The sequence below is a fragment of the Lepisosteus platostomus genome, chromosome 12, assembly GCF_059453375.1.
Source record: "Lepisosteus platostomus isolate fLepPlt1 chromosome 12, fLepPlt1.hap1, whole genome shotgun sequence".
Taxonomy (NCBI): domain Eukaryota; kingdom Metazoa; phylum Chordata; class Actinopteri; order Semionotiformes; family Lepisosteidae; genus Lepisosteus; species Lepisosteus platostomus.
This window is the reverse complement of record NC_142622.1, coordinates 9,437,590-9,455,722: the sequence shown is the minus strand read 5'-3', so window position 1 is coordinate 9,455,722 and position 18,133 is coordinate 9,437,590.

Genomic DNA, 18,133 nt, shown 5'->3' with positions numbered 1-18,133 from the left:
GTATCTTGTTAAAAAAAAAACACCCACAGTGTCCTACCAGAGGGTAGAAAATGTAAGATACTGTGTAGATTATATGGCCACAGTAATTTAGCTTACATAGCTCTGCTTTACACTGCTGCCTCATTTTACAACAGACCAGCAGACTGAAAACACTACAGGAAAACGCAATACAGTAAATGCACAAGTATATGCTTTTTCAAATGAATGCAAACTTAATTGCACTGAACTCAAATTTGAACTGTAAAAGGACTGTGGAGGAATTAGTTGGAAGGGACTGGGCATTATGTGAAAAATGTGCATGTAAAGCAGAGGAGTTTCTGACAGGGCGATGAGAAGTGCCGTTTCCTGCACTTGGAAACAGTTAAATGTCTGCTTGCTTCACTGTCCATGAATTGGTCTCAAAAACGCATTCATACATCAGCAGAATGGAAGCAAATAAATGATGATGTGACATGAGAGCTGCATGCAGAGAAATCTTAAAAAAAAAATATTCAGCTCCAACAATTTGATACACTGTCTTTCATCTGTTATCTTTTCTGTTATCAAAAAGTTAGCAAGAGCAGTTCAAGAGCCACATACTGTACTGTACGTTCTCATAAAGACTCAATATAGGATTTAGTCAGCTTTACATTACAGCACATAAAATGCCCAAGATACAGGATGGAGCAGAAATGAATCACCCCATCATCAGAATATAAAGTATTGGATCACTGGGTCAACAAATACCTTCAGTATGTTATACTTTGTTTTACAAAGGACTGTAGTCAAATAATGCCTACACAGCTTCAGTAATTAAAAGCCAATATTTCTTATACCATAAAATGTCAAAGGTAATGTCATTCATACGTTGGTTATCGTTGCTGTCATTACAAGAGATAAAGGAGGAACAGCAGTTCTAGAGTTTATATTCTGTTGAAATAGTGATTCACCTTCATTCTTTAACTTCTTAGTAGTATTTTTAGCCTTATTTTGCTGGTAATGGTAAAAATATAATAGATGGTATTTTTAATATTGGCACAAAGCATTGCTCTTTCACAAAGTCCTAAGAAAATAATAGGGTGTATAAATGTAGTACTACTGTATATCTTAACAAATCTTCTGCAAAATTGAAAAGGTACTCAAAATTCTGCTTCTAAAGATTTTAAGCATTTAAATTTAATGGGTTTTCACCTCTGATGGACAGGATCTTATTTTCCATGAAGCACAACTTATACTTAAAACTTTTGGAAAAGAAGTCTATATAATAAATGCTAACTGAAACAAATATTCATAATATTGTAAGTTTGCTTTAAAATGTGCCACCTTAAAGTCTGTTTAGTTAAGATTACATTGGGACATTTTACTGTATATACTCCATTCCCTGCTACTGTAAACATATTTGATTTCATATTATTATTCTTTTGTTTACTGAAGAAAATGTATTAAATTGTATGGAGTTCCTTAAATTTGGCAAATCGAAAAAAATAAATAAAATACAATAATTAATGATAAAATGCATACAAATATTCCCCCAAAAAAGAAATAATTTTCTTTTAGCAATGCAACAATTTAAAACTGAAAGATTGCATATCGAAATATTAAGTCAAAATTATGGCATGAAATAAAAGGCAAAACACTTCTTATTTGTGATGTGGTCTTATGGCATAATTAATAAACATAGAAGACATATAAAGTAATTCTGGAAGCAGAAGAAGTAACTTGCGTGGTATGGTGAAAATTAAATACGTCTGCAGCAGTTATTTTAGCATTTTAGAACAGAAGAAAAAACGTGCACCATTTTGTAATAAAAAAATGAACACAATTCTCAAAATTAAGATAACGTGCAGGAACCTGGGGCTTCTGAGCTACACGTTTTATACTTATCTTAGCTAATAGTAAGTAGTTTAAAATTTTATTGTTGACAGTGCTTTTTAGAAACAATACCTATAGAATTTACAAACAAACACCTGCCTGTCTTACCTAACTGCTGCTTTCTCAAAGTAAAACAAATGTTAGCAACAACTAAGCTCGCTCTTAATTACCATACAAAACTGTAAAAAGTCTGGATTGTAATTAAAAGACAAAATAGTCATTGTTGTATTACGCTACAACGATGACTATTATTAATGCAATACATTCAGATCAACAACACTCAAACTGCACTGGAACTAAGAATCATTTAAGCAGAAGATCACTGGGTGAAGGGATGGGGGGCAGTACTTTCTGTATTAAAAAATCATGTGGTGGTTAACTCCTCCCGGTGAAAAATAATTATGTGATCCAGGGACACAAAGCAATCCTAGGTAAACCCCCCCACTGAGACACCTCCATTTGTGTGTCTACTTACCATTTTTGGGGGGTTTCTGTAGTGAAGTGGGTAAGCTGTTGGACTCATGACTGACAGGTTGTAGGTTCGAGCCTCTGCTGCAGATGCTGTTGTTGCCCCTTGAATACTTACAGTACCTGTACCCCAGTTGCTCCAGTCCATCCAGCTGTACAAGTAGGCACCAGTATTGCTGGGGGGTGATTGCTGTGATGGACCAGTGTCTCTTCTAGGGCAGGAGGCATGTGGTCTGTAGTCTCCTTAACTCTACAGAAACCAGCATGAACTGTGAGGCTGGTATGGATCCTTTTCCCAGTACATTAGACTGAAACGTACTGTATTTATTCGTAATTTATGGTTCTGAAGGCATTGCTAGTGCTATCGCAGGAAAGTGCAGCATTCATACAATGTTAGAAGTTCTTTTACACACATCGTGGACCACACGTCTGAGGAAGAATGAGCAATTTCAACTTCATCATGAGGGGGAAAACATTTCTGAAGCCAAGGCTGAAAAAGAAAATCCACAAACCTTTTTAGAAAAAAAAAAAAAAGCTCTGTATTTTCAGAATATTTCTCTCCCAATTGTGCCCCCTAATGGATTCATTAGTTGTAGAACTGTACGTCCAGGAAGAAGAATGAATTATTAACATGCTCTCAAAATACATCATATATCAATATACACTATAGTGATAACAACTGACCTGAGAAAGTGTGGCAGCTGACATACTGTAGTTACTGTACATACACTGTATACCAGGGCCACTTGAAAGTATGTCCCTCCAGTGCAAAAAAGCTTGCCGTAATCCCCCAATTTATGTTTAAGGAAACAAATCCTGTTCTCCATGTCTCTGTCTTGATTGATAACTTGCTACTTTTACAAACACGTATCACAAATTAAGAGCAAAGTATAAAATCTTTGTAGAATAGCTGCCTTTTTATTTAATCTTAATAATAATAATAATAATTGCCTACACTTATATATCGCTTTTCTGGACACTCCACTCAAAGCGCTTTACAGGTAATGGGGACTCCCCTCCACCACCACCAATGTGCAGCATCCACCTGGATGATGCGACGGCAGCCATAGTGCGCCAGAACGCTCACCACACATCAGCTATCAGTGGGGAGGAGAGCAGAGTAATGAAGCTCATTCAGAGATCGGGGTTATTAGGAGGCCACGATTGGTAAGGGCCAATGGGAAATTTGGCCAGGACGCCGGGGTTACACCCCTACTCTTTTCGAGAAACGCCCTTGGATTTTAAATGACCACAGAGAGTCAGGACCTCGGTTTTACATCTCCTCCGAACGATCTGTGATCTTCACAGCTCTTTGAGAAATCACAGGCCTTGATGGGCAAAATCTCCTTTCCGTCATCATCCCTGTGTTCTGGAATTCAGTGATGAGGGCACAGGATTTGGAACTGGAAGGTTGTGGATTCAGCGCCCAGATGAGACACTCCTGTACTTGGCATGAATCACGTAAATGGGTGCAAACGTCAGTCACTTTGGATAAAAGTGTCAGTCAGCCATGTCAATAAAATAAAGCCGCAACTGCCTGCTATTGAGATAAGCGCATAAGAACTGAAGCAAAGGGGAAACTGAATTATTAAAGGTGTCAGTATTTGTAAGATTGTTCATTTTTTACAAGGGTTCAGACACAAGTGACCTTTCTTTCACTTTATTATCTGTTTCAACTGCTCGACAAAAAAAAACAAAACATTAAAATGGTCTTGGCAGCATCTTAACTCTATGAAGTGACACACCACACTGATCGCAACAATACACAGTGTGATCTGAAATAATACCTTAAGTTAGAGAATCTGAGAGATTTCTTTCTATCTTCTGCCTTACATTTGATTTTGAAATTGCATGCTCATTAACATTCCCTGGCTGTCGGATACTAGAAATAGTATCTTCAGGTCTAATGTTCAATTTACAGTAAGAATTCTTTTTCTTTAAGAAACACAGGGGGACAAGCACACAAATAGGTAGATTTTAATCAGCTTTTCTTTTTCAGGAGAAGGGGGATTATAGCAGGTGTTTTGGAATATTTCAGATGTTGACACTTAATAAACAAGATCATTTTGAAAGCATTGTGAAGAGAATAGAAACACATATTATTGTAAAGTAATGAAACACATTGAAAAAATGGTTCAATGTGTCTATATTTTCATCTATATAATATTGATGTTCGTATTACAAGTTTACCCTTATTACAATCTGCCTTTTCTGTTTGGATTCTCAGAAGTTAATTGTTCAGCGTTGCACCCTTCTCTCAACTGTGTGCACCTGTCCTTTACGCAGAAGTTTGAGGAATTTGTTTTTGCACTGCTGCTGTTTCCAGGTTGTGAACATTAGAAACATCCTGTTTTACAAGGATGTATGTAAGCAGTTTCGATTGGAGAGTAGTTAAACACCTTTTCTATAACCACTGTCTTGAAAAATGTCTGCTAAATGATGTTATTATACCTAAAGAATGGGCATGCTGCTGTAAGGCGATATTGTTTGAACAGGTGTGTGTGGCAACACAACAGGTGTGTTTGCTGCAACACCATGAACAAAACATTCGAAGGTACAGCACACAAAGAACCTAACGCTCCAAACAATCAGTCGTTAAACCAGCTCCAGACTGGTCCGACTGAAATGATTTGTCAATTCTGTTTTTCTAAAATAATCATCTAAACATTCATTGAGTTTAAAATATATATTCTGAAGTACACAGGTAAATTTAAACCTTTTCAGGTCGTCTCTAGTGTTCAATATTAATTTAGAGAATAAATCAATGTAATTGTTAAATAATTGTGTTCGTTTCTCTTATTTATGGGAGTTTTTATTCTTCTCAGTACATATTTAAGGAAAATAGAGGAAAAATAGATTTATACAGTACATGTATATGTGCATATGCATTTGGTGAAAAAACTACAATACAACTATACAGAACTTGTAGGAAATAATATATACAGTATACAGTATATACTGTTTAAATTAATCTAGAATACTAGTGAAAGAATTACTGTATTACTGTCTCTAGCAAGGTTCAAGTCCTTGCTAGGCCTTCTGTATGTGCATTAGGAAGTGAAAACAGCTTGGAGGTGTTAAAAACAACCTTAAGGATATTACCTCCACATTCTAGGATTGCAGCTACTTTCAACACGAAGTGTTAGTCTCATCATAAAGAGGCTGAGAAAAATCAAGCATGAAGTACATGGTTCTGGGTATTAATGCACCAAACTGCGTCTCATTGCAAGAGTTTCAGCATCTGAAGAGACAGTTGTAAGGTGTCTCCTTGCATTATGACTGGAGCCACAGTGTCTTGCCTAACGTGTGAAAGAAATCCGCAGATGCTGAAAATTATCTTCCGTAAATGGCAATAAAGATCAGCATAATTTATAGGATTTAAAAACAATATTTTAATTACACAAATCTGCATTTGCGAGCTGTGGCGAGCTACATTACACAGACATTCCTGATGGGCTCTCCCTTGGATTAACCTCGTGCATATGTTAAATGACAATAACGGGTTTTGCCTGGCTGTTCTGCTCCACTCCTCAGATTTAGTATCACATTATTATGTTCCACAGGGGCTGATATTTTTGTGTGTTAATCACTGCTTCTCCTAAATGGAGAAATATATTACAGGCTCTTTTCTGTAACGAAGGAAGACAAAAACGTGCTCGCTCTTGGACACTGTCTGATTACAAACTAATTGGACTAGAGTGATTAAATATCTCATGCTTCTTGCTAATTGCCTCTATTTAAAGTAGCTATTAGCTAAAAATGCCTGCCGCCAACAAATAGTATTTACTCATAAACAAAACGTGGAGTGTGGTCCCCAGAAAGCTGCTGAGATTGTACAAACCTTTCCAAACAACAAAGGAACATTTGAGAAATACTGTCCTTTGTAATGGGTGCTGTGAGAAGCATTTGAATTCAATAGCAAACATATGGGTAAATTTCATTAAAACCTTCTCCTGCTGAAATAAGTCACATTTAAATCTTGTAAAGGCTTTTTCAAGACACTGAAGAATTCCCTTTGGACTATATTAAAATCCTACTGTAATCTGGGGAGAGCTTCCTAATCAATCACGTTCATACATTTAGGTATCTGTTTAAAAATGTGCATTTTACATCCATTTTAACTTTGCACATGAAAAATCAAATATTCCATGTTTATTAGAGATGTACAAGGTATACAGCATATTCAGATATCAATGCTGTACATTTCTGAAACATCTCTATGCAGGGAGACACGCTTTCTTTGGGTAGGTACATACTACTGTATATCTGCTAATAAAAAAGTGCTGTGAAAGAACAAAAGACAATCTGTTTTTTTTTTATCCTGGGTACTGTACTGTAGATATTCACATTCACACATGTATCTCGTGTTGGGTGTTCGTGCAGAAAAAGTTTAACCCTTTCAGGACAAACACAAATTCACTTTACACCTAAAAAATGTAAAATAAAGAAAAGGAATCCTTACATAACATATTGATGCGTACATTTTCTATACTTGCAGTCTGCCATAAAGGATGTGTTCGTGGAATTTGTTTTTGCAGGAAAGTACTTCCAACATGCATGTGATATGTTCCATGTTATCGGCCATAATAAACCTTGCGATTTGAAAAGCACACTTACCACAATTTGTAAAAGCGAGCAGCCCGTCTGCTATTAACATAATGATGAGTTTGACAGAATATTGTACAAGACGAAATTGTAATTATCTGGTGGCCATTCATTGGAATACATGCTACATTTAATTCAATGTGGTGAGCACATATTCAACTGTACATACAGTAATTTAAAAACTGTTACTGTATTTTTTAAAACTATTCAATCTTATCCACTTCTATTTTTATTGCCTGGCAAGGAAAGAAATGCCATCTGAACAGGTACTCATGGGAGTCTTTTAAGCCAGGAATTTTAAAATAATTTTCAGTCAGGGTTTGTGCAATCTGACCTACAGAAAGATCACCTGTGATTCGATTGGCAAACAGTTTCTGAGGTCTGTTCCTGCTCGGTTATGCAGTGGTGCTGCAGAACGGCTGCTGTGCGTCTCCCAGGTGGGCTCTGCACTTCAATGGTGGATGAAGTGCGTCCACTCCCACAGTAAGCGTACAGTGCTTTGAAATTCCTTTTTGATAAAATGTGTTATATAACGCGAGGAATCATTCAGATGTTTTTGATTCCATGCCAATGTAAGCCCCGGTATAAAACACACTTCAGATAACGCTCTGCGGTTCACATGCCTTGAGACTAAGTGAGCACCATTAATTTCACTCACAGGCCATATTGTAAAGCACGATGCAGTGACTGATCACCCAGCACAAAGGAACCACAACCTTCAATTACACACCTACACAGCTCAGCCTTCAACGGACTCCTCCCCTTTCCCCCCAAATCTCTACCTTGTTTAATTTGTACCTGACAATTATTTACAAGATTTTCTTTCATGCTTTTTCCCCCCTTTCTACCTTCACAAAGACTAAATATTTAAATCCATTGAAGAAAGATTATTACATTCACTTCACTGGCTGATGCCTGCCCATTATTTTGGCAGGCAAACTGAGAAACCTGATATGTCTCAAAGCACCCCAGGATTCCAGGGGGGTGATGGTAAATGCAATCAAACACTTTTGATGCGCACCAACCAGAGCCATTGGAAATGATGTTATCTGCCATGCTTTCTTATAAATTGGATTGTCCTTATGACTTTTTTTCTTTATGATTCTGACTTCATGATGTCAAAACTAGTAAGAAGTTTCCCAGGTGGGGGTGAGATACAAACACAGGTGAACGATGAAGATGGTGTGAACTGGAAATGGGCAGTGTGGTCTGCTGTACGAATCTCGTCAGGTCACATTTTCCTCCTGACCCTGGGCATGTGTGAAGCAGAGCTGCTGTGAGACATGAGAAACGATCGGTAGTTTAGTACTGCATTGAATTTGGGTTTTTTTAATGATCAAATTTACACAAGGCTAACCTTTCTGTTCCAGAATTTCGATACAATCAGCTTCATTATGACCACCCTGCTGGTTATCACTTACATGATAAAGATATTTTCGTGGGTAGGTGTGTGAGCATGCGTAGGCTGCAAAGGAACAAGTAAAGGGTTATTCCATGCTGAAAAGAGAAGAAAAGAAACACAACTTTTCAGCTGGGGAGCCTTCTTCTGGTGTGAAGAAGGCTCCCGAAGAAGGCTCCACAGCCAAAACATTGTGTTTCTTTTTTACTGTTTTCAGCATGGAATAAACCTTTACTTGTTCCTACATAAAGATACTGTTTGAAGCAAATGTCTGAGAAGCCAAAGTCCCCAGACCTAAACAGCCTGTGCCATTCAGAAAGTCATTAAAAAACATCTCCCCACAAAAACCAAATCATTAGTCATAACTTATAGTCGGAAGTTACAATTTACAACAAAGTGGAAATTTGAAGGACAAAAGATGGGTGTTCTACTACTGTGTGTTCCTAACAGAAAATGCAATCAGATTACGCTGTTGCCAAGTTATTCGGTAAGTGTGCAAGTTCAGCGTTTTCTGGAATGTTATAATCATACCTCTTAAACTCGTCTCTTCTTCATGTTTATTAGACATTGAAACAAAAGAGGATAAAATCTGCCAGAGAGAATGTAAGTGCAATGCCACTTAGGATTGTGTAATTGCATACTAATTGGACCGGCGTGATTAAATAGTTCAAGATCATTCCTAATTGCATCTTTTTAAAGTGTCTATTAGCTTGTAAATTGTGTTCTACCAACAAAATTCGAATCACATCAGTAGCTAACGGTGCCTCTTGAGACCTTTTAGAAATCACCTTGCTATTTATGGATTGTTCCCTTTATGAGTGTTTGGGGAAGAAAGATGCTCTTTACCTTGCGATCATTTTTCATTCTCGATGAAAGCGCTTTGATGGAAACATCTTTTTAAAATAATGGAGCCGCAGTATCACCACAAAACGTTAGTTGCTTTACAAAGAGAAGGTGCTCTTCACCTGTCTGTCACCGCTGAAAACAGGGCCTGAATAGCTTTTGTGACCAAACCATACTAGCTTCACAAAAAAGAGGCCGAACATTTCTGCTGACATGTTGCAAATAGGGACTCTAAACCTTCCTCACAATTCATCCTCTATTAGTCAGTGAGTATGGGGACATAAGTACCTAACAGCTGACCAGTGATTACTGGAATCACAACTTTTAAGACATCTTCACTGAAGTGCATCAGATTCCTCTGCCTTGATGTTTGCTACAATCTGTTTCTATGTTTTGATGTGGATTTCTTACATTTTCGATAGCGTTCTGTTATATTTCTGTATTATACTGGTATGTTTTACATTGCATGTGTAAACCTGAGTACAGGAGACACTTCTGTACCCAAAGGGTTGCAGGAGTGTGGAACAAGCTGCCAAGCTATGTTATTAAATACCCTGGCGTTTGTCCATAAATGCCTGAATCGGATTCTTTCAGCCCATTTAGTAGTTAATAACAGAAAAGAAAGGCAACTTCACTGGCAGCATTATGAATTGTTTTCCCCCAAAATGATTTTTCTCTGGAATCTGCCCCCTTCCTGACTGCTCGACAGAAAGACGGTTTTCCCCTCCAAAAAAGGGTTCGCTCTCAAACGCTGTAAAACTTTAATTAATATTTTACCATGGAGGCCTGAGTTTTGTTAAATTACCCAAATGAGCATGAAATTGGCGAGGCGGGCTGCTCGCCTTTGACAAGCTCCAAAAACACGTGAAGTGTAATAATAAAAATAATGATGGTGGTATCTTTTAATAAAATCTTGTTGTACCCTTGAGCACAGTGCTGCGCTCAGATCACTCTAGCAAAATGCACAGCTGCAAAATGGGTACAAATGTAAGTGGCTTTGGATAAAAGCATCAGCCAAATACATTACTAATAATTAATTAATAAGTCATGACAATGAAGAGCAGAGGGCTGGTAGGACTTCAAGTGAAAGCCATATGCAGCCACATGTTAAAATTGTTTTAACCAACTGTTTGAAGAGGTCGAAAACAGAGACTGATGTTTAAAATTTGTGCTGAGAAAACATACATTCTCCAAAACAGAAGTTTCAAACCACGTATCAGGTATCAGATGTGATGTGAAGACAGAAACCCCAGGAAAACTGGAGGCTGAGCCACTTCTCAACTTCAGAAATCAACATTCCTGAGGTCTTATTCAGTAACACGTTTTTTTATTACTTTTTTCCTAAAGAATGTAATGAAGACATTCCATGACTTACGCTCAAAAAAAATCCTGCATCAGGGCAGATTTATGTATTTTTTCCCATTTTATCCATAATATTTCCATAATCATTAATACTGACAGAACAGGTGCCAAGGAACAATTAGGATCAGGACTGCAATTGCTGTCTTAATTTTTTTTGTCTTTTTAATTTCGGTAAGCTGTTATGGTGACAGCTGTTAAACTGCACATAAAGATGAACCATGTCTTGTGGGATGACAGGAGTTCCACAGTGACTGTTCTGGAATACAGTGTTATCAGACCGTATCTGTGCTTGGAGCTATCACAGTCTCCTAGGCACCTATCAGTACTCTCATTATCTGTATCACAGAGTGTCTAGGAAGAACACTGGCAGCTTTTCCTGCTTTGCAGCTCATTACAGAAGCGGAAATTAAATGTCCCAGGAGTGAAGACAGGCACGCTGTACCAGCAACGGTACAATATAACAATAATATGTTGCCTGCTGTAGCCCTGACTGCTGTCTCATTAACTCGATGGTCTCCTGAGGCAGCTGGCGAAGTGCAGACGACGATCTCAACAACAAAAAAAATCCCTTTCCTATCTACAGAATTCTGATCAATAAACAATTCCCAATCAGAGTCAGATTGTGACCAGTGGTGATGACAGGCTAAGTGCCCTTGCTTTTTAATTGCCTGCTTCTTTACTCTAAGGAAGAGTAACCTGAAATTCTCTTTCTGCTACACACACACACACACACAAGCTCAACATGAGATCGGCTTGAACAGGAAAAAACGCTGACATTAGGTTTGCCTAACCTGGCTAAAGCATCCAGAAATGAGCGTCTCTCGGCCTGTGCTGGAGATGTTTGTTAACGTTTATTCCCTGTGACACAGCTGGCCACTCTTGGGCTTCTCCATCAATGCCAGGGAAAGGACGCCATTGCAATGCGCTCAGCTCAGCCTGCGATGCACATCAGCTCACGAGAACTGTCTGCTTTAATTTTTGGATTCATTCAGTCACACAATGTCTCAAGCACGACGGTTGCCACCAATCTCCTTTGCATCGTAATAGAAACTCTCATCACAGAGACGTGTGCTTAGGACCAATCTGAAAGTGGAGGGAATGCAAATATGTGGAGGTAATTAAACCCATGGAGCCAGTGGGGTTGATCAAAGGATCTCAGAAAGTTATTTCTTGAAGGAAAACAGTGTATCGTGTTTTACAACATTGATGAGTAACTTGGTCCATAGTCCCACAACCTTTTGGCTAAAGCAGTGTCCCTAGTCCCTGGTTTTAAATGGATTCTGCCAATGGGCGAAATGGCCCGGTCTCGTTTGTAACCTTTACTCCATTCTTGTGTTCTTAAAGCACCTACCTGACCTTTTAAATATTCTATGTCGGTAATATTTTACCACCGCGACAATGTTTGTGGTGTCAAAGGGGTTTATAAATGCATTTGTTGGGGAAAAGGTGATTTGAATCAAAAAAGACTGGGGGGGACCGTTTGTTTGGCTGTTATTGAACTGCCAAAAATGTTTTAAAAAACGCATCGCCACAGGCTTACAGAGGGAAAAATGAGCTGTTGATTGTCTACTGCCACAGTGCAGGCTTCATAGTTCTTAGCTACCCTCTTGTGCAAGAAGACCAAAGAAATGGCCTATTCAGCCACTGAATCAATCACGCCTACTGTCAGCAGGATGATTTACGTGCGTGATTTAAAGGAATTTTACTTTTTAAAGAAAGTATCAAACACAAAGTAAAGAGCAAGTAAAAATCTAATTCAGTGAACTGTTTCTTGCTATATGGTAATTATCCCAGGAGCTTCAATGAACCCCTTTATAGTTCATCCTGTGGCCTTATGCTCTTTCCCCAATGTCTAATTTTGCAGCTGTGCTAGATTAGTGAGTATCATCCATGCTAATTTATGCTGATTCAATGGTAAGCTTATTGAAACTGTAATACACTTAGGCATTTCTTTCGAGCACCCTTTACTTTGAAATTCGACAGCATCTGGACAACTTAATGGCTTTCACTTACAGTTCTTGTGCATTCAATTTATTAATTATATTTTTTTCACGTTGATAATTCACTTACTTGTACACCTGTACTTGTTTTTTCAGTGAAAAGGACCCATTTATAGCTTATGAACGTCGTTTTTTCCCCTTTCTGCGAATTCCCCAATCACTGCTATGCTAGTGCTTCAGATGAAATCATTTTCACACTAGAGAAAAGCCTAAGTGCAATGCAGAGGTGAACAGCACAGATAAAAGCTTCAGCGTTTTGTACACAGTTCACTTTTAGAATGCAGTAAGTGTTCCACTGCTCCCATTCTCAAGCCTGCTTTGGCGGGTGTGAAGCGTGTTGTCATCGTGTCTGATTCTGTCATGCAGTCGACACACCAGTGTTGTTAGGTGCAGTGTTCATTTCTTTTGAGAACCTTGGCATAATCATAAGTAACAAGCAACAGTAATGCATCACAGGAAATGTGATTATTCCAGCTCACTGGAGCTTTGATACTCCAATATAAAAAATTAATGGGTATCTTTCCTGAAGGTAAGTAGCATATTACATACTGTACATCCCACCTAGTTCTTCATGAGTCAGCTTTTTCAGAATGTTACTGTTGACCTGTCACAGCTATATTTTATATTTTCACATTAATAATGCACCCCCCGTACGGGGCTCATTAAGATATTGCTGCTGTTGAGTTACAGAAATAAGGCAGATTTTTTTCTAATACTTTTATTGAATTAACAATTTGAATATTTCATGCAGTTCAAATGAAATGGCTCAAAAGTGCATCTTGTGGAGCTGAAGGATGTGATTCCTTCGTTGTTTTTGCTAAACTAATGATGCAGACTGCATTTTTTAACAGCAGAGGTTTTTTTTTAAATGGGAGCCTGCAGCAAAAGCCATCTCCTGTCATTGTTTGTCTCATATTTCTGTTATCATTCAAGCGATACTGCGATGTGACTCCATGCCATTATATCGCGTGTGTTTATTTATTTTTAGATTTTAGGCAATATACTGTATGTAACTAGTCTCACAACATCTAAGGTCTAGTCACGTTCAGGGAGTTCATAAAGTACCCATCTAAGAACCATTGAGGTTATTTCTATTTTTTTAAGAAAACATTTATACATTTGCATACACAATTTATGTCTAATATGTGTTTTTGTCTTGTACTGTAGTTATAGTCAATCCACTTCCAAAGTGTAAAGAAATGTAAGGATCTGCCAGTTTATGAACCAATATTCATTATGTGATTATTACTACTGTATGTATCTATAATATTACATACAGTAATGCATTATTTCATTGCAATATATTTGCAAATGCATTATTGAAATTGTAAACTGTGTGTATTCTTGACTAATGTGACCCCAATAATTTCCCCACTGAAGCACATGATTCCCCTTGAGCAAGCTGATCCAAAACATCTCTTTTCTTTCCTAAAGTCATCACAGGTCATAAACACCAAGTTCCTCACTCATAACACACTTAGGAGCCATGGTTTATCGCTAAATAATATTTTAAAAAAACATGAGGGAGCTCGCAGAATACGGTGAAAATATAAGGCACATAATACAGGCTGTCTGAGAAGAAGGTGGCAGAGATGCACATGTATAGATTGTTAAACTCCAGTTTCTGAGATTTATGCTGGATTTGTCTTCCTCTGTTCCTGCATCATTCCCACCACATCTCCCATTACTGCAGCCCCTGACATCAACGGCTTGATTGTAATTGAGTCACAAAAGACACTCTATAATCACAGCATTCCTTTCACCAAAGGAATGCACCGAAAACTTTCTTTCACCTCTTTTGACCCCCAGGGACCTGCAATTCAACATTGTCAACCAGTTTCTGTTTATCTTATCATTCCCCATCTGTGGTCTCTCTTTGCTTCTTTTGTTGCTGCTTCCACTTGTTTTCCTCATCCTCCTTCATTAATTTACTCTCTTTCTCCTGCTCTCGCTCCTGCTTTTCTCCTCAGTGTCTGTCAGGTGTCCTACAACTTTGAAACTCCTCCTGCTATCTCTAGCATCCAATATAGCCCAACACCTTTGGTGACTATGGCCCTGGGCTCCTTCCTCTTGGCCCCTGCTGCTTCTGATGCCTCCTCAGTCCCGCGTCTATCTGGTGTCCTGCCTCCAGGTCAGTCATCAGACGTCCCTCAGCTTGTAATGTCAGCCTTCTCCTTTCTAATGTAATGTCCTAATTTCCTTCTGTCTCTCTCCAAGGCGTTCAACACGTCACTTCCTTCCTCTCAGCCCCTGCTGATGCTATCTCCTTGGCCCTGCGTTTGTTCAGCATCCTACCTCAGGCTCAGTCAGCAGGCATACCACTGATGTCTGCCTTCGCTTCTCTAATGCAATATCCAACTTTCCTTCTCTTTCCATCTCAGGGAGTCAAAATGCTCAACACTCAGCTCTGGATTACTCCCTCATGGTCCCTGCTAGTCCTGATACAAACCCCTTGGCCCAAGGTCTGTCTTTTGTCCTGGCTCGGTCAGCAGGCGTCCTACACCTGTGATATCTGCATCCTACTTTCTAATAGAATGTCCACTCTTACTTCTGTTTCTATCCCTGGCGCCCCAACATGCCCCAACATTTTTTGTGTCTTCTGCCTCTGGTTCCTCCCTTTCTGCCCCTGCTAATGTGATCTCCTTGGGTTTGTCCAGCATCCCGCCTCTGGCTCAGTCAACAGCAAAACCCACTGTCTTTAATGTCTGCCTTTCCTTCCTTGTCTATATCTGACGCCCAAATGCTGCAAAACATGTTGGAGTCCTTGGCCTTTCCAGGTTCCTGCCTATGCTGGTCCATATGTCCACTCCTTGGTCCTGCATCTGCGTACTGTCATACCTCTGGCTCAGTTAGCAGGCGTCCTACTATTGACCCGCGATTTGTATTATATCCAATTGTGGTCGCTGACTTGACTTGGGGTCACAACTAAGGAAACAAAATGGATTCACCCCAGAACAATTTCTCGTGACTCATTTTAAATTAGTGCAGGCTTTCTTTGGAGCTCATCAAAGTATGTTTTGCTACTTAATTAAGAAGCTCTGTAACTGCTCTTCAGAAGCATTCTCATGTTCTGACGGAAACAGTTAGTGCAGTTTTTCATAAAATTGCTTGAAACACTGCATTCTCCTAGTTCCTGCACATTCCTCCTGTCCCTTTTTCTGCATTGATGGTTTTGGGGCCAAACTCTTCTTTTTGGAAGTCTTAGCCTTCTTGTTCTATGGTCAAATGGATTAAGGAAAAACATACTATATTTTTGAAATACTCGTTAAACATTTACAAAACATTTGATTTTTGAATGACATTATTCCTTGTGAAATGCACCTGCCCCTAGTTTCCATGTCCTCTGGCTTGTGCTTCTCTGTTGATGAAAAGGATTGTCTCCTTCAAGCCCAGTGCCATTTGCCATCTGCAAGGTGAGAACTAATCTTTTAAGAACAAGATGGCTAAAAAGGAAATTAGACCTATCAGACTAGCTAGATACTGTAAGGAACTTTATAAAAAGTTTTCAGAAAATTTAAATAACCTTCTTCATATTTCCTAGGAGTTGAAGATGACACTGTATATCAGCTTTAATACTCAAATGTTTTTCAAAGGTACAGTAGCTTTTTCAAGCATGGGGTAAGTATTCATTTTAGGATTTCAATTTGATTATATTGATTATTTAAGTGTACTAGAAACATGCATCTGTTTCAGTTAAAATGCTGTGCCCCGCATTGGGGATCATTATTTTTGTTCATCATAAAACATGTTAATTTGTTGACATATACTGTAGCTCTGTGCTGCATGATACTTCCACTATGGATATTTTTCAGCAGTCCACTAATAGTTTTGAAAGCAAGAACCGGGTGAAGACCTAAAATTCATTGAGACATACTGCATAAAAAAGCAATGGAATTCTGAAGTGTTGAATAATGTCTAGAGGTGACAAACCCAGTTTCTTTTTACTCGACCCATAGGGCTTCTGAGATACTAAACGCTACGTGGAGCTTAGTGAAATATGAAATGAATGCCTCTTAAAAAGAAGACTGTTTTTTATCTCCTTTTATTGAGTGCAGATGGGTGAGTGAAGACTGGTTGTCAGGTCTGACAATCTAAAAAAAAAGTTTGATAGGGAGGCATGCATACTGATGAGAAGAATGCATTTGCAATAGGCAGATCGCTAATTGTTTGATTATACAGGTCTCCACATTAATGAATCTCTACTTCGTGGTTTTGGAACACGACATGCAACCAAATTACCACCCCACCACTCAAGCTGTGAAAACTGATTACTCATTAGCCAGTAACTGAGTGGCAAAAACAGATTTTTTTAACCCACAAACATTCTTTGTTGATTGCCTATGAGACTTATGGTGCACGTCATGAAAATCCATCGGCTGAAAATATTTTGCGACAGTTGAAAGGATTTTCCAGTTTAATTTGATTTCACAAGCCTCTTCAAAAAGGTTACCATTCCCAGGGCTAAGACAACTGTGATGTAAAGACCATAGGATGTAAAGAGCCCTGTGGCTCATATATAAGTGATGAGGTGGCCTCCGTCTCCACTAGTAGAGTATATATTTCTGTTCAATATCCTTGTCTAAGGGTTCATTCTGAATCTGATTAAAGTATTGCAGGTCACTGTTACAGCAAGCTTTCTTCATAAATAAATTGTTCTGTTTTACTAACTGCTACATACCTTTGAGCAATCTGTCTATTACGAGCCAATCAGACAGTTAAAGGACTGCATGAATGAGCTTGGTTTAGGAAATTCTGCAATGGAATAGAGTGTAGAGTCAGTAATAAGATAAGATCACTTTATTAGCCATATACAATTTCTTGCATTAGGAATTTGTCTTTTCACATACCCCAACTTGCTCTCCATGAGACACATAGACAGGGAGAGAAGCTTGGGATCAGAGCGCAGGGCCAGCCATAGGATGGTGCTCCTGGAACAGCTGGGATTAAGGGCCTGGCCCAGGAGTCCAACGGAGTAGGATTCCTCTGGCGGCTGCAGGATTTGAATTGGCAGCCTTCCAACCACAGGCACAGATCCTTAGCCGCAGAGCCACCACTCCGCCCCTATATGACTAATCCAGGTGTGCTACAATGCTTTCTGAGCTCCAGCTCTGCCCCTGTCCAAAGTGGCCCAGGACTTTGATCCAATGTACCCTTTTATCACAAACTGTTCAATACTTAATGTTTTGAAGGACCTTACATGTCTTCAATTTGACTGCAAACATTTCAGTAATTTCAAGAAACCCTGATCTACAGTAAAATTAGACAATATGTCACATGTACTGCGATGTATGAGTGAATAAGTATAGGTTGTGCACCAGACATTTTCTTGCAGAAATGTTCCAATGTGATCTGCATGCAGAGTTAACAAGTAAGTAGTATTTGTCAACAAAACGGTCTAAAAATTGAAAGCGATATTTCTATTGGATTAAAAGAGATGTGTTCACAAGCCTGCTTGTCTACAATGTCGTAGGGCCACTTCACATCCGGGAGGTTTTGTTGCCTTGTTCTGAATCACAGAACATGGTGCTGCGTGTGCCTTGAAATCTAGTCTATTTTGTGATGTAAATGGCAGATTTTACATGTCACTGTTTACATTTTACTTACA